At 45.1% G+C, this 16328-nt stretch overlaps 1 protein-coding gene across 6 annotated transcripts in view; it reads left to right on the forward strand.

The window, feature by feature from the left end:
- Positions 1–540: 540 nt before the first annotated feature.
- The window catches only part of tead1b (TEA domain family member 1b), a 54616-nt gene continuing 38828 nt past the window's right edge, over positions 541–16328 (forward strand). For all 6 annotated transcript variants that reach the window (XM_064336854.1, XM_064336853.1, XM_064336855.1 and 3 more), the window contains exons 1-2: positions 541–701; positions 1153–1284. The gene's annotated coding sequence lies outside the window, so the exon portion shown is untranslated. The remainder of the gene's footprint in view (positions 702–1152; positions 1285–16328) is intronic.

Here is a 16328-nt window from a genome sequence, read left to right on the forward strand (position 1 = left end):
GTTCATATGAATGCATGGAACTTAACGCAGTCTCAGCACTGAAATTAAATTGCATTGTAATATGACTTTCAATTTTCAGATATTTGTAGAAATTATAAAAGGTCCATGGTGGAGTTGTTAAATCATTTAATGAACTGAAACCCGGTGTCTGTATCTGTTCACAGTCAGCTGAGACATTCATTTTATGGGCTATGAGTACTGGTACTGGAAAGGCAGCTAGAACTATTGTTTTCGTGCAAGCGTGCTTACATTTCCCTTATGATATGCCCAGTCATAGGCTATTTAATTTTATTTAAATACGGGAAGTGGCAAAATACGCGGAACATTATAAAGTTCAAGGAGAGTGGGCAAATAGTATACGCGTAACATTTAAAATCTCTCTTACTCCCTCGTAGTTTGAAATGAGCGTCTCCCGTGAGGTCATCCTTACGGCTCTGGTCCCTCCCACCCCGGCCAGCAGTGGGATTTGGGATGACGCCACCTTCGCTCCGCCCAGTGCAAACTCGCTCTTCGCGTTCATTTCATTCCTCTCCTCATTCCGAACATTCTTCACATCTCTGTCGGTGCGCGGCCGATTCACGTACACGTACCCGGGTGGCCCTGAAACGCAAGGATAACTTTACACAGTTTATAAAAAACTACATTAACTCACATAAGGAATACACATTTAAAAGCAGATAGCAATAACCGAGGTCTTTGAGGTAAGTTTGCGTTAAGTTGGCCGAACAGTGTGCAAAATGGTTTCAGGTGGAATAGCTCGCTAGTTTGTTTCTACTCTAGAAACATCAAATGGATTGAGTTAAAATGGGTAGGCCTAATTTTAGTGAGAAACAAAGAGACTTGTTTAAAAAACATTTTATCTTGGAGGTGTTTTAATAGACAACAGTGCTAAATCGACGCTGTTGCAACGAGGTGCTTTCACTTTGGCTCGCAATGTTGTCTGACATAGCACGAAAATCTTTGACATTTTTCACATTTTTTGTAAAGAAGCCTGGCCGTTCGTGCCATGGAGTTGCTGTAAGCCCAGAACACGAAACGGGGAGAGTACGAACTCTGTTTCTGATACGTTTGGATATATACATGTAGCTGACAAATGTATTTATTTTCTTTACAAGATGACGGATCGAAATGTTACTGTTTTCTTCTCTGTAGTCGCTTCGGCTCGGAGTTGCAGAACTGTGTGGAACCTTTCAGAACTCGACACAAACATTGCATTTAAAGAAGACTTGTTGCACCTTCGGTAGCCTATACATCCAACTCTCTTTTCATCATTGCTTATTTACCGTGAGTATACTTTTTGTACTTTTATATTTATTCGCTCTTGATAGTGATTTTTAAAAAACATTCCCGTAACTTTGTTTTGATTTATGTTGAGCTTGTTGGACGTTTGGCAGCTAGGATGGTAGCCAAATAGAAAAATCGCTTGGACAGATTTGAGATTTGCTGTTACTTTTAAGATATAGCCTGCTTACTGTTTACATTTTGAAGATAATAGCCTACCTATTGATGTTGTCTCTACTACGTAGGCCTACTTCTGAGTTGAGGCGTACCGGTGATATCAAACTGTAGACGAACGGATGTTTAATGAGATGTCGTTTTTAAATTTTCACTTTAAACAGGAGGGAGTATTTTTGGGTGGGGGGCATTTGTAAATTATTTATTAGCTACAGCAGCTGCATGGAAGCTGTAAACAAATGGAGTCGTCTGTGATTCTGTCAATCATTAAAACAATGATTAGGAGTAACCGTTTAGTGATTTTTGGTGTCTGTATTTTTAAAAACTACTTTACGTCTGATGAATTCCAATTTGGTAATCAAAGTTAAGATATTACGGACTTGTAGTAGCTTATATGGGCCGTTTTGGCGGTTTATGCTTAGTAGCCTAACAAGTCCGCCTTTTCTTCACTAACGTTAGCTAGATAATTTCGTTGTGTCAGTTTACATTACGAGTGTTACATTTTAAAATTTAGTTTAGTAGCCTAGTTCTTTTTTAGTATTGTCTGTTTCCCCCAAGGCATCAACACATTGGTTGATTCCATCGACTTACATTTGTGGTTTTCTTTTTTATTCCTGAACATCTTAAGTTGCGATAGATTTATATAGGCTAGCCTACTATTCCGCGTGACCATACTGGAAGGAATTCCAAGGAGAACATTTTGTTGTACATTGTTGCTGTTTGGGGGCTCATAAACTAGGCTATATTAGTCTTTTTTCAGTGTGAAATTACATTGCTTCAAAACCCACTGGTGTTCTGAAATTTAAAATAATGAAATATTAATATCCTAGGACTTGTATGACACTACGCGGATATTCAATTTAATCACGGTATAAGTATTTTAAAGCATATTTATTTTTTCCAGTCTTGATCACAGAATCACAGCTAAAAGTGTAACCTATATTTTTATCCTCGAGCACAAAAACGCTTTGCTGAGTTCGTTTTATTTGTCTGTGTTCCTTGCATAACATTCCTGGCAAAAAGACTTGCGTTCTTCTAGTAGTAAAAATGTGGTCCTTTTGAATAATATAACTGGTAAAGAAAAGTCCGCTGTTGCGTTGAAGCATTTCAACTGGTGCTCGGTGTTCTGCCGCAAAGTACAAGCAATAGTATTGTGTGATTTGGTAAAAGACCCCTTTATTGCGGTTAATTGTCTTAGATTGTGACAGTTTCCCGTTTTTAGACTGTGACCGACAGGACACAATGTACTGTTTGTCGATGCCTCTAACTAGGCCATTATCATTTGCTATACAGTAAACAGATTGACTTCTTAAGGACTTAACCCTTTGACATGTCACGATGGTGAAAAGTGAATCTGGTTGGGGGTTGGGGGTTGGACAATACCACTTGTAGCTATAGTGGCTTTGTCTGAGCAAACGCAGGACCTGTTGGACACCAGCCTGCATTGCATTCATCAGCACGAGAACAGAACGCTGTCTCCCGCCAACGAGCCCAACCCTGTTCTTAAAAGGCTACAGCCAGTGATCTAGAATACATTATGAAAAGGCGCGACAAAGAAAGCAGATAATACCGATGTTGAGACACTCGCGACCACGGTGACATAAATCATGACATTCTGTATGGAATGTAAGGGCACAGGAATTTAGTATAATAGCAGTATGAATTCTAATTTTTTTTGGTTGCATGTGATGTGCGAATGCCATACGAGGATGTGTAATATCAGAACAGTGTTTTGCATTTTTAAGTGAGTTTTAAAAAATTGCTGGTAGGCTAATCATTTTCGCTGGAGAAATAATATTAACGCGAAACATGACTTCAGGTTGACACATTTAAACTAAGAAGTTCATTTATTTTAAAAAAAAGTTTCTATCTATGGACACAGTTTACAGTACAATGCTTTCAATACCTGTTGGCTTGTTGTAGAGCTTATCTGTTGAAACTTTACATGAAAAAATGCACATATCTGTAGATGATCGATTTGAAAAAAGTCTGTTTGATGAAGCTGCAATAAAAGTATGATTATTTTGGCTGTTGCAAAGAAAAGCAAATCTGATGTACAACAAACACGACTGTATGGGTATCTCCACAGGAGGTTTTGTACATTTTGGGAGGACAAGCCTATGGACTTCTGACAGTGTTGCTACCGTAGTCTGAACATCATGAGATGGCCGTGTTTGTGCCGGGTTTTATTATCATAATTGATCACATCTTTGGAATCCAGCGAGGCCTGTAGGGTTGCACATGGGACACTGGACTACAGTGGAACAGCGTCAGATGCATGACTGCTGTCAAGAAGCATGCACTCGTCCCCTGAGAGTTGGCGGCTTGATAGGAAACGCTGGTGCTTTATTGCTGCTTTTTTAATGTTAGCTCTGGTGGGTTATTTATGGAGAGGAAGCAGAGATCCTCTATACTCCTGGGAGTGGTGGGTCGGTGTAAAGCAATGGCAGTTCCACTGGGCTGAGTATGGATGTGTGGACAGCCAGGTTCCAGTGCTAAGGCTACTGGATGCTGGGAACACTCTTGAGAGCTGGTGTGCGAGGTTAATGCAAACTTCTCCTCAAGGTTCCACTGAGAAGAGTAACAGCTAAACCCAGACCCTTTATTCTCAATTTCTATCCGAGGGCAGCTCTGGATACAAAAAAATAAAAATTAAAAAAATTTAAAAGGAGCTTTGTGATCAGAATCTAGCTTAGACCTAAGCTTACTTTCTGAGCTGCCTGAGTTCTGAGCTGTATCTGCACTATGCATAAATTCCCTTAACAGTACAGTGCCCCCCTGCCCCACTCCCCCCCCCCCCCACACCCCCCCAGCTGTCCTTCCAAAACCCAGCGCCATATGCTTCTACCAGCCTCGCTATGGCTGTTACATTGATTTAGTCACGGTGACTCACTGGAGACAAGGTTAACACACTTCATGAAATATGTGTCTTCTTTGTGATGGCAGGGAGAAAATATATAAATGGTCACATTTAATCAATACAATTAAAAATGTGTGTGCACATTTTTTATTCAGACCTTCATACACAGTACTGCTTACTGTTGGAGGCTTTTCAGAACTTTATTCCTGCTCACAAAATGGGGTTGGAGAGATTGTAAAATGCACTTTAAAAAAAAAAAAAAAAAAAGGTGTTGTGGGGAAAAACATGAAAATGCATAAATAGTGTTTGTAATATAATAGTTTTGGATGAATATTTGAATTTAAAGAAGCCAGAGGATACAGATTTGAAAAGAGTAAAATGGTACCTCAGTGGTGAGATGCAGGGGACAGTCGGTGGATTGGGTTACAGTGTGTTGTTGGGGGGCTGACGGGCGGAGAGAGAGGCCCATTGTCTGGGCCTGCCAGCGCGGCTTTGAGAGAGCGCCGAGGCCTCCGCGTTCCCTCTCCCTCTCTCTCTCTCTCTCTCTCTCTCTCTCTCTCTCTCTCTCTCTCTCTCTCTCTCTCTCTCTCTCTCTCTCTCTCTCCAGCCGACATCTGGCATCTGCCCCCCGCCCCCCCCCCCCTCGCATGCACCTGTGGAGGGGGGCGCCGATATGAACGTTTGCTCTCCCGCTCGCCGCTCTCAGGGCCCACGCTAACGAGCCGCTGCCCCAGCGCCCTGGCCCTCGCCGTCTGGGGCCGCCATTGTTAGACCGGCGACAGGCCGCGCTGTGCCTGCCACCATATGGCCCGTGTGTGCCTCAGATAAGCTATCTGCTCATTTAGCTTATCAATGGGATTTTATTATGCACCATATTAGAGTCACTCACTGTTTTAGAATCTTGTGTTGCTGGTTTGGGTTGGGGGTGGGGGTAGGGGGTGGCTTTTTTATTTCCACGCAGGAATCTCTGGCTGGTTCAGGACTCTCACTCCTGGCATATGGTGTAATGTGTTTGAGCCTCTGCTGTACCATGAGAATTTTGTGGATTTAGAAATAAGCTAAAAGGTAGTTTATTTCAGTTCTGCATTAATGTGTTCCTTGCAGTACATTTCATGTCATTCGGGCATGCAAAATGTGTTAATTATAATTCAACCTGTATTCTCAGACACTGTTTCAGATTTGAATAGAAATTTCCTAAATCTGAAGATGTATCCAATTTAGCCGTGCACTAGCCTTGTGCTAACTGGCCATAGGCATGTAGTCAGCTTCATAGTGCAGTCTGAGAATTGGAGGGAAGTGAGTATAATATAATTTATTCTCAACTGAAAGTTTTAGAAAATCTATATTTTGGTAGCCTTCTGTATCTTAGAAGGTTTACCTTGTATGGCGACTTGACTGACTAGTAGGTGAAATGTCCATTCTTGATTTATATATTAAAGTTGGGTGAATATCACGCAAAAGATTTCTATGTTGCCTTAATTTTTCGTGTTCATACCAACTGAACTGCTAGGTAAGGAACAACTTCTTATAGTTTTAGTTGTCCCGCAGAAGTTGTGCTTAAAAATACAATAAAAAATTGTTTTGGGGAAATTGGGTCTTTAGTTGATTCTGTGTGCATGCCATGCAGAGTAAACGATGCCTGTAATCCAGGGCTGCCCCACCCTGTTCCTGGAGATCTACCATCCTGTATCTTTTCATTTCAACCACAATTTGGCATGCCTAGTTTGGCACTTGTAATTGGCAGCTCAACAAGATCTCTAGCTGCTGAGTGAGTTGTGTTTTGTTAGGGTTGGAGTGAAAACTTACACAACGGTAGATCTCCAGGGACATGGATGGACAGCCCTGCTGTAATCATGGTGTCCCCTTCACAAACCTTGGAAAGTGAACGTTTCTCTAGAGCTTCAGCATATTCTCAATTTTTATTTGAAGTTAGCATTATGTCAACATACTGTAGCACTCTAATAACATTTACTTTAAGAAGGGAAATTAAAATGCGGTAAAATATATTTGCATGCCCGTGAAATATATTTACATAGTTATTTATTATAGTGTATTCAGTATGAACATGCCATTGAGGCAGTTCACTGCTTTATATGGTATTGGTCTGGTGAAGTCACAGTACAACCCTTCACACAGTTGTTGTATAAAATTGAATGCTTATTCGTTGGAAATAAGAAAACTAAACGTTATAAACCAGCAAGAAGGTGTCCAACAGAACTGTGTGCCACTGACTTTAGCCTGTCATAAATCAATGCTCACTGGACCTCTCTGCCCAAGTGGCTCCACTTCCAAGGAAAGTACTGTTTTAGCCTGTGATCATTAAAAGAGGTGATAACATATCTGTCACTGTCACTCATTTTTTCCTTCAGTCACTGAGTTTCTTAATGTACATGACGTCTGGCTGTGATGGGATTTCCTAATCCATTGATTTGGGATTAGTAGTCTGTTTGCTAACAATTTGCATTAGTCTGCTTTTGATTACGTAGTCAGAGCTAATCACCTCATTTTTTGTCTCGCTTTTAAATCAGCATGCATTTCAACACCTACACTGGTTATCATGCACCTAACTTTATGAATTTCCCATAATGCAGTTCTCAGTCCTCTGTTGGAGGTATACTGTTCAGAGCACATGTCTGAGAAAGGGCCCTGAGACAGGCAGGTTTCATTTAGAGGTTTTTTTGTGTACTGGAGTTTATTTTTATATTTGTACAAGCATTTTCTTTCATAGGTGATAAAGGCACAACACTTTCCCGCTGGTTGACTCTCATGTTTTTATTACTAAATGGCATCTTCCAGCAAGAGGGTGGTGGAAATGTGTGGGTTATGTTTGTAGTTCCCTTGGCTCGTTCATCAGAGTGAATAGCTGAATGAACCACACCGTGGGGTATACATCTGCGGTTTACATTGGAACGCTCGTTGTTACCCCCCCCCACACGCACACACACACACATTGTGGCTGTAATATACAATAAATTTTAAAATCCTGCAGGGATTCAGCCCAACACATGGCATGTCTGTCTTAATATTGCATGCTGGAAAGAAAAAAAAAAAAGAACTTTTTGTAAAAAAAAAAAATATATATTCAATTCAAAATATATCACTGCAAACAGACTGTGATGGAAACCATGGGATGTGGGGGAATCCTACAGGATGTGCTTGCTTTATGGATAGCTGTAATGTCTGTTTATGCCAGGGGGGAAGTATGATTTCCTTTCTCTAATTAATTTTGTTGATTAAAGTGAACTGTAGCGGAAGAGAAATATTTTTGCTCTCCTGCTCTTCATTAGAGGTGGCCTATGTAAGAAACAAAATGGCCCTTTGACATGTGGCCCAAAGAACAAAAATCCAAGCTCTAGAACATTCTCCGTACCTTCAAATAAAAGGGAGCAATGTCTTGTAGGAGTTTTAAGTGGTTCAAGGCTGTCCTTTATTTTTTTATTGTTTGGTACATTTTTGGTTTACAGGAAAGAACAGAAAAATAATCTGCAGGTGAGTGTTTGAGCTGCAGTGTGCACGTAAATGTGGCGTTGTAGGTTCAGACTGCTGCGGGAATTCAGGTAGCTTTGGTGCAACTTCAGTGCATTGGATAGGGACTGCCTCAGGAATTTGAGTAGTTTTGGTGTAACAGTTGGGCATTGAGAACTGCAGCAGGTATTTGGGAGTTTTAGTGTAACAGTAGTGCATTGGGAACTACCGCACAGAATGGGTATTTTTGGATAAAGGAATAAGAAGCGCTGTATCCTCCTTGGTGGTGTCATGCTCGATGAAAAAACGGGCAGAAAAAGTGTGGCGTGCTGCTGTGTGCATTCAGACTCAAAGGGCTGAGCAGCTTGGAGGCTCTGAGTCACATGACTAAACCTGCCTCAGGACTGCCCCCACCAAGCACCTGCCTGCTACCGAGTGCACTTTGGCCCCGCCCACTGCCTTTGTGACTGCCGCTTGTTTATTTGTTCTAACGGTGTAATTATGGCAAATTGCTCCTTCCATCTGTGTTTGATTAACTGGTTTTCACATTTCTTTCATTCACCCTTTTCATTGGCTGAGGCTGTTACTGACTTTGACAAAGTCTACAAAGAAAAATGAAAGGACAATTTTTGTTCTCTGGACTGTGTGCAAAGCTGTGCCCCCAACACTGTGCACATAAAAGTGTTACTTCATTGGACAATACTTATAATTACATTTGAGTCCATTAAGTTTCAGTTGTGAGGTGACCGATAACAACTGTGTTTCATGGAGAAGCTGTAAAAAGCAGTAAAAAGCCCAAAATAATGATTGAACCTGCCCACAAATGTTCTTGCAGCTTGTATGACACATATCTGATGCCTTGTGGGTTATGCAGTAGCGATCATATTTCCTTTTTTTTGCCTTGACTTGAATTATTAAGTTTTGGTGCATTTATGTCATTAACAAGTATGGGGCCATTAATCCGTTATAATCTAGCAACCTGAAAAATGCCTGTGTAGTTATAGGCTACATGATTAGTTAAGAGAATGAAAGAACAGTGCTCCAGTGCAGTTGTTTTTTTTTTGCTCATTCTCCTTTCCAACACTTAGTGAGACAAATCACTGACCTGGCTCCTTTCACAGTTTAAACCACGTGTGACTTTTTCCTGTTTGGAAAGGGTACATTAATTTAGGTGAAAATGGTGCCTTAATGAGTTCTTCTCATTTTAAAACTAGGCCAGGATTTGGGCAGCGCCTTGAGTGTTGTCCTGAGCACATCCATCCCTTATTTCTTCTTTTCCCTCTGAAAAGGGAAAGAAATTACTTTTTCAACCTTCCTCAACGGTTGTTTAGCCTAAGCAAGCAATCCCATGGCCAGACGCACATGAAAAGAAATATCTGATCCATGAATCATTAGATGAGTCAGTTCCTGAAACCACTACAAACCTCAGAGTTCTTGGCCGCTGGTAGAAAGCAGGAAATCCAGTCTTCAATAACTTCCTTTCGCTACACTGGCTACGACAGCGGTGGTGAGCTTGCGCTGCCTCTCCCGCTAGCAGCGAGAGTACGACCAATGGCCTCGCAGTTGCTCAATTTACTGCAGACTCTTCGTATCCTGCGATCTGTTTTCAGATGTTGGTGCTTCATCCATCTCTCTTTTCTAATAATATAACCACAACATGGTGGTTAATGGAGAGGCCGGTATCTCAGTGCTGTTATTGAGGCTGCCAGAGTCCTCCAGACTGAACCCTGTGGGTGGTTCTAGCTTCCCTGCTCTGGAAACAGGTAGCATCGGGACGGCTCGCGCTAAGCAGTGCATTAGCATGAGCACCGAGCGCCCTGTCGCTACACCAGCACTGCCTTTGTTTAAAATGCAGTTTCAACTGCAGCCGCTGCCGCAGCACTGTAAACAGTGCTGCACTCGTTTCACACCATGAACCCATTCCACTGGCCCTCTGGGTAACCACTGGCTATGTAATGTGATTATTCTCCATAAACGGTAAACCATAAACATAAACCTGTGTCATGCATCTTACTTTGGCGCCTTAGGTTACGCAGTTATACTTTTGAGTAAATATGCGGATACTTTTATTTACGTCGGAGATGTAATTTTCTGGAACCCTGGTGTGTTCTCTTGGAAAAAGCCCTTCATCATTTATTCAAGTAAGTGGTCGCGCTAGCCCATGGAATCCTGAGTCTTTGGAACAAAAGACATTTCAAAATCTGCGTTTTAAGCTTATTCACTTGCATTCTTTTTTTTTTACATAAAATATGCCAGCTCACAGTAATAGCACAAATAAATGTTTGACATTCATAATTTTATTATGACATTTGTAACAGAAGCAATGAAATAAGCTACAAATAATGTTTTGGTGTTCCGATCAAAATTAATTTAGCCATACTGGCTCCTAATAGAGAACCCTAGGAGTGATTTCTGTTTTATTTACTCATGTTGCAGAAGCTACAGTGGTGTGGGCAGAAATGCGTTTTTGGGCAGGCTGACTGGGTTGGTTTTTTCAGAATACATTTTCCACACGTGCTTTACCCGCTCCACTGCTCCTTAAAGCTATCCTGTGACATTACTGTACTCCTAAGGGCGATGCGGTCATTGTCCTAACTATTCCAACTCTACTGCTTTATGGTGGTTCGTCCAGCTCAGCGTATTTGCAGGCCTGTGGCTAAGTAAGGCCCAGCCACGGCCTGCACACTCGGAACCCAGACTCCTCCCTGCACACTCAGAACCCAGACACCATGCGACCACCCTACACACTCAAAATCCCAATATCATGGGACTGCCCTCACGCTCAGAACCCAGACTTCATAGGACTGCCCTGTGCTCTGAAAACCTTTTTAGAGAAAGTGCTGAGAGGTGGTGTAAATCAGTCCCAGTTTGGAACAGAAAGTGATCAGATCGGTCTGGTGTGCGGGTTTGTTCTGGTTATGTCCATTCTCCCTGGTTCATATGGGTATGAAGTAAGTGACTTTCCTGTGATGAGGGGGTGCATGGGCAGCTCCACTGGATGCTCCAGTTGGATGATTGGCGCTGGAAAAACCCTTCCATTCAACAACACCCCAGCCATTTATTTTTTCATCAAACACTGAGAAAACTCCAGAACATTTTGCGCCAATGGAACTGTGAATCACAGCTGAGTTTGTTCTCCTTCAGTGAAGATGAGCACAAATATCAGTTCAGCAGTGACATGAGTAGGTTTAAGAAGTCCACGTCTTACCGAAAAACCATTTCTGTTCATTAAATAATGCTCACATTTTTCCTTTTGGATTTACAAGACTTGCTATAATGGGCAAAATCACAAAAGAAATACTGTCTAGCTGTAAATATGCCTAATTGCATAATTATTGCAGAAAGGAACTGGGCCTACATGTTGAAATGCTTCCAGGCCCTCTGAAAGTAAGTGACAGAAGGCCGGGGGTGCTCCTGCGAAGCATACCTTGCGCATTGTGTTTGGTGATTATGCCCTAATTACTGCGCTGGGCGGCCAGGCCGTAACTGCTCTGCCTCATTACGGGCTTGCAGAAGCCATTCACAGAGTGATTACGCCACATTCTGGGACGGCGGCTCGCGAGGCAGCGCGCCGGAGAAATGACATTTTATTCTGTTTATCCGCTCTTTCATTATCCCCGGCCGCCGCCGGGCAGGTGAAATTTCTCCTCTCCGCTCGAGGAGCCGGATTCCGGCTCGGCGCAGAACGCGCCTTGTCCGCGTAGCGCAGCCTGCGAGCGCCGACGCCTTTAATGGGGTGTCAGCGCCGCGGCTCCCGTCGCTCTCTCCGCTCCCCGCACCCCGCGCGGTCTTTAGCGGCGGCGGAGCGGGGTACCGACGGACCGGGGGTCAGGAAATGCGCGGGTGACGTTCCCGTCTCCGCGCCGCGTCGCCGCGACCGCGACGCACCGTGGCCCCGTGGACCCGCGTGGCGGACTGGCCGGCTAATGGAAGGAAGCGAGGAACGCTGGGAGGTGCCATTACCTCATTTGAATGTGTTTAGAGCAGATTGGAGTACCATCATGCCGGGCCCAGATCAGGTCTGAGCCGCGGCTGTGCCCTTAATGGCGGGGCTAGGCGTGCCTGCTGATGCAGCACCTCCCCGTACACTGTGCCCAGGTGGGCGCAGAGAGAGATGCGGGGCTCTCTCTCACAGTGCTGTGGAGCAGTGAGCCTGCGTCAGGCACCCTGCTCCTTCAGTAGGCCCCAGTGACCCCCCCAGGGCAGACCCGGTCGTCCCGGGGAAGTTGTGGCGAACCCGAGAGCCGCGGTTCCGAAGTCGGTTCAGTTCAAGCCCGACGAGCTGGTGCTCCACAAACCACTTCCTCCACGGCGGTGTCTTAATGGCTATGGCGCTTGTGAAGGCTGAGCAGCTGGGTGTTTCTGCGTGTAATCAGGATGGCTCGTGTTTATGTGAGCGCTTGTAGGGGCTGCGTGTGCATACGGCTTGTGTTTATGTCTGTGCTTCCTTAAGTCAGGCCAGTCAAACTCATCAGTCCCCCTCATCCAGGCAGCCAGGGGCAGTCGATGCAAACTCGGGTAATGCCACTACGTCTTGAGGAATAACTCGAGCGATCATTGGGATCATTAGGTCTCCTTCCGAATTCCCCAACACTCAGACTGCTCAGTCCTCCACTGGAAATACTGGTGCTTTTTGCCAGGTGTGGGCAGTGGGTTAGAATCTCTCAGTACAGCACCTCCTTTTAAAGCAGAGAGGAAACTAACAGCACCAGACATTTCAAATAATGAGCACTGTGTATCAGCAGATAAACATCTACAAAGAGCATTAATGAATTAAATAAATGAACAATGAACCCTAACAATGCAGGAAGTGTGACTTGTACCTGTATGACGTACCATATGATGTCCACAGTAGAGTCTCTCTCCCTCTCCCTCTCCCTCTCCCTCTCCCTCTCCCTCTCCCTCTCCCTCTCCTCTCCCTCCTCTCCCTCTCCTCTCTCCCTCTCTCTCTCTCTCTCTCTCTGTCTCTGTCTCTCTCTCTCTCTCTCTCTCTCTCTCTCCCTCTCTCTCTCTGGCATGTGCCATTCACATGCAAAGCGTCTGTTGCACAGTGGCTCTGAGAGGGAACAGCCTTTTTAATAGGTCATTGTTAATTGAATTCTCTGCCACGATGACAGACTACTATATCAGAGCCTTGCGAGTATTTAATGTCATTTATATAACGCAGCTGAAAAGCAGGGAGTATTTGTAATCAGTTACAGCCTTTCTGAGAGAGACAAAGGGGGATGTTTGTCTTCTCCTTCCTCTGAAAAGATGAATCCATCCTGCCTGATTCTTCTCTCTCACATTGAAGCTACCTCTGGGAGTCGGGGGATGACTGTACTACACTGAACCACAGGCATCCTGTCTACCCCCTTCTCACCCCCCCCCTAAAAATCCCTGTGTCATTTTCAGTCTGATGCAAGTCATGGTAAAAGGTGTACCTATACTATATAGATAATTCCTCTATATAGATAGAGATGGATAAATCATATCCCTTGTCTTACAGCAAATCTTGTGGAAGAATATTCATGGAAGGTAACCACTAAACAGCAGTTTTATAGTTTTACTGTATCTTGTTGATATGTGTGCATAAGGCAGTCAGCGCAGTAATCCTGTGTTTATTAGAAGGACTGTGAATGAACCGTGCCACTGCGACCGTGTGCACAAATGAAATGTGCTACGTGGGCTGTGTAGTGGCCCTGTCAGCCGGGGCCCCGGGGCCCCTCTGTCAGAGCAGGGGTCTTCAGCTGAAGGGTCTCCAGCGCGTGGGCGAGTTCAGAGGGCGCGGGGACCGTTCCACACCACGGCAGACTTTAGAAAACCGGCGTATGGGAGGCTTCCCGTTCAGCACGCTGCAGTGCGGAGACGCACACAAGTGAGAGCCGAAGAAAGCCCCGCGCTGGAGCTTTCTGTGCCTGGAGTGTATAAGGAGACGTGTCTCTTCAAGGGTTCTGTATTTAAATAAACTTCATCTGCCTCTGAATCATCGCTCCTGAAGGAATGTCAGGACCTTTTCCTCCTGAAAGAAAGCCGGGCTCGGTAAAGTAGACGCAGGCATTCAGCGTTCAAGGCAATGAAAGGATTCAACCGTGTTGAAATGTATTTAAATGTGATTATGTAAGGCTGTTCGGTCTCACCGAGTTCAAGCCTGCATTCTGTAATATATCACAGTGTCTGACCATTGGCCTTGGTTTGAAATTTTCCTCAGATTTGAGCCGTTGCTGTGTGTCTACTGAGCTGTGCAGCTACCCTGAATCTCTGCGGTTGTGATAAAGCATTCCGATAAGACCGCCCCCTAATCTGGGGGTATCGCGTGTCATTTGTTTAGGGTTAAGTGTGCTCAAACGGCCTAACTAAAATGATTGAGAACTCCTCTCTGACTGTAACCCTAGCTCACACTGACGTTTTAGCCGGGCCGTTAAAGGTTTTATCTATATGCACAGACCACCATTTCACTGATGAGTCCGGTAGGATGAAAAATTAGGATCTTTAGCTTTATCCGTAATGAAAGAATATCGAATACGTTATGATTGCAACTTTTCCAAGGTAACTATTAATGTTGATGAGCTTTCTTAGTTTGATTTGTTGAGTAATCAATAAAACATCGTCCAGACAAAAATTGCTTGTGGCAATCTTTGTGCGTATTGTACGTGGACTTTAGAGAGTGATGTCTGAATGTTCTTTAAAATGGCCACTCTGAGTTGTCAGTAGTGTAATTAAGTTGGGACTTGAAGGGTTTGCATTGTCCTTAGTGGCAGACAAGCTGCTGTTTAAGACAGTCTGGCAGGTTCACCAGTGTTCTGTCGCGGCTGAATCTGTTGATGGCACTGGATGAGAGCTCTTCCTTCCGGCCGCTTTTGCTGGTGTTCCGGCCCGGTTAATTACTCCGACTAAAGCACCGCGCATCAACGGCTCCTGACACGGCACGAGAGGCTGATTATGGAGGAGAGGATCCTGGGGAACGGCCAGCCTGACATGGCTCACGCCAGTGGCGCCGCTCGCAGAACAGGGCGGCGCTGTGACCCCGTTAATCACAGCGAATCCCACCTTCCGGATGCTTCCACACGGCGAGGCGCGCTGGCACCGCGCGGCGCCCGGCGGCAGCTGGCGCGGGAAGAGCGGGAAAGAGGGCGCGAGATGGAGGTGGAGACGGAGACGAGCGCGGGCTGATGCGTGTCAGGATGGCGGCGGCCGCCCGGAGGTTGAGTGTGGTCACGCCGCCCTGCCGCATGCCTAATCTCCCTCGCCCATCTGTCGCCCAGGCCCGGTCTAGCGGGCCCACTGCCGTATCATCTGGGGCCATATTGCTCCAATCACAACATTTTGGCTCCCCTCGCGAAGCCGCGGCTGCATAGCAACCGTCACGGCGATGGAGGCATCGCTGGCCTATTGCGTACAGACACAGACGCACACACAGCCCAGAGAACACGGTGTCTTTGCTTTCTCCTTTCTCTTGACTTAATGGGGGAGAGAATGACCTTTCTCACATAGGAGTCAAGTAGTTTGTGCAAACTTGAGCTCTGTTTGGCTCCCAGTTTAGATGGGAGATGTTACAATTCATTGTTTACCTGTAAATAGCTTTAGCAGACCCCCATGAAAATAAGATCCCTATATAAACAACCAGCAGTTCCTTCTTGTTGATTTTTTTTTTTTTTTTTTTTGCATTTTCCACTGTGTTCAGCCAAAAATACATCACCATTAGTATCAGAGCCAAATACTCATCCTCAAATCTGAACCACCAACAACTGGATGTGGCCTATTAATGATTTCATCTTGTCTCTTCATTTTACGCACTTTGAGTTGTTCAAGGTTGTGTATTTAATCACTGGATGCAGTAAATCGTCTCCATAGTAGGGCAGTGCGCCTCTTCATTTGTCATGAGAGTCTGTGGAACGGATTGGTCTTTATCGAGCTGATGGCGCAGGTAGGCACATCGTACATCTCCCTGTGCCCCTTAAAGACGAAACAGCCCCTTCAGTCACAGCTCGTACGGCGACCTCTGTAGGTTCAAAATCTCCAGCGCTTCGCCGCCCTCTGTAGAACGCCACCTTTTTTCCCTCAGCCCTGGGAGAGGCGGTCGCTGCGGAGGGAAGGAAAGAAATGTAAATGTTGGGATTAATTGAAAGCGCGGAGACGGAGTCCTGGTGCCCCGGCGTGACTTCCTAATGGAACCTCGTCTCCGCGGGCAGACCCATTTATACGGAAATGATCGTCGCCACAGCGGACTTTTAAGGCGGCATTGATCTGGATTTAAAGAAGTGCTCCCCTGAGCGATGTCGGGCATTTAAACAGTGGCAGAGGTAAATTGTTTAAGTGATTTATGCTGCGGAAAAATGACCCCGGAGTGACTGCAGCCTTGCACGGGGATTAAGTAGTTTGTCAGCTATCGATTTTTTTTCTCCCGGTGCTGTAACGTGCGTTCCGGTTAATGAATCGCGGCTTCCACCGGGGCGTGGCCGGCCGGGCGGGCCTGACTCACCGCGCCGTTGCCGGGGACGCGTGAATGAGCCGGGCCCGGTCTGGTGGGTTCAGAGCCACCGGCGCGTTCTAAAGTTGTGCCGTTGTT

This window comes from Anguilla rostrata, chromosome 5, assembly GCF_018555375.3.
Source record: "Anguilla rostrata isolate EN2019 chromosome 5, ASM1855537v3, whole genome shotgun sequence".
Lineage (NCBI taxonomy): Eukaryota > Metazoa > Chordata > Actinopteri > Anguilliformes > Anguillidae > Anguilla > Anguilla rostrata.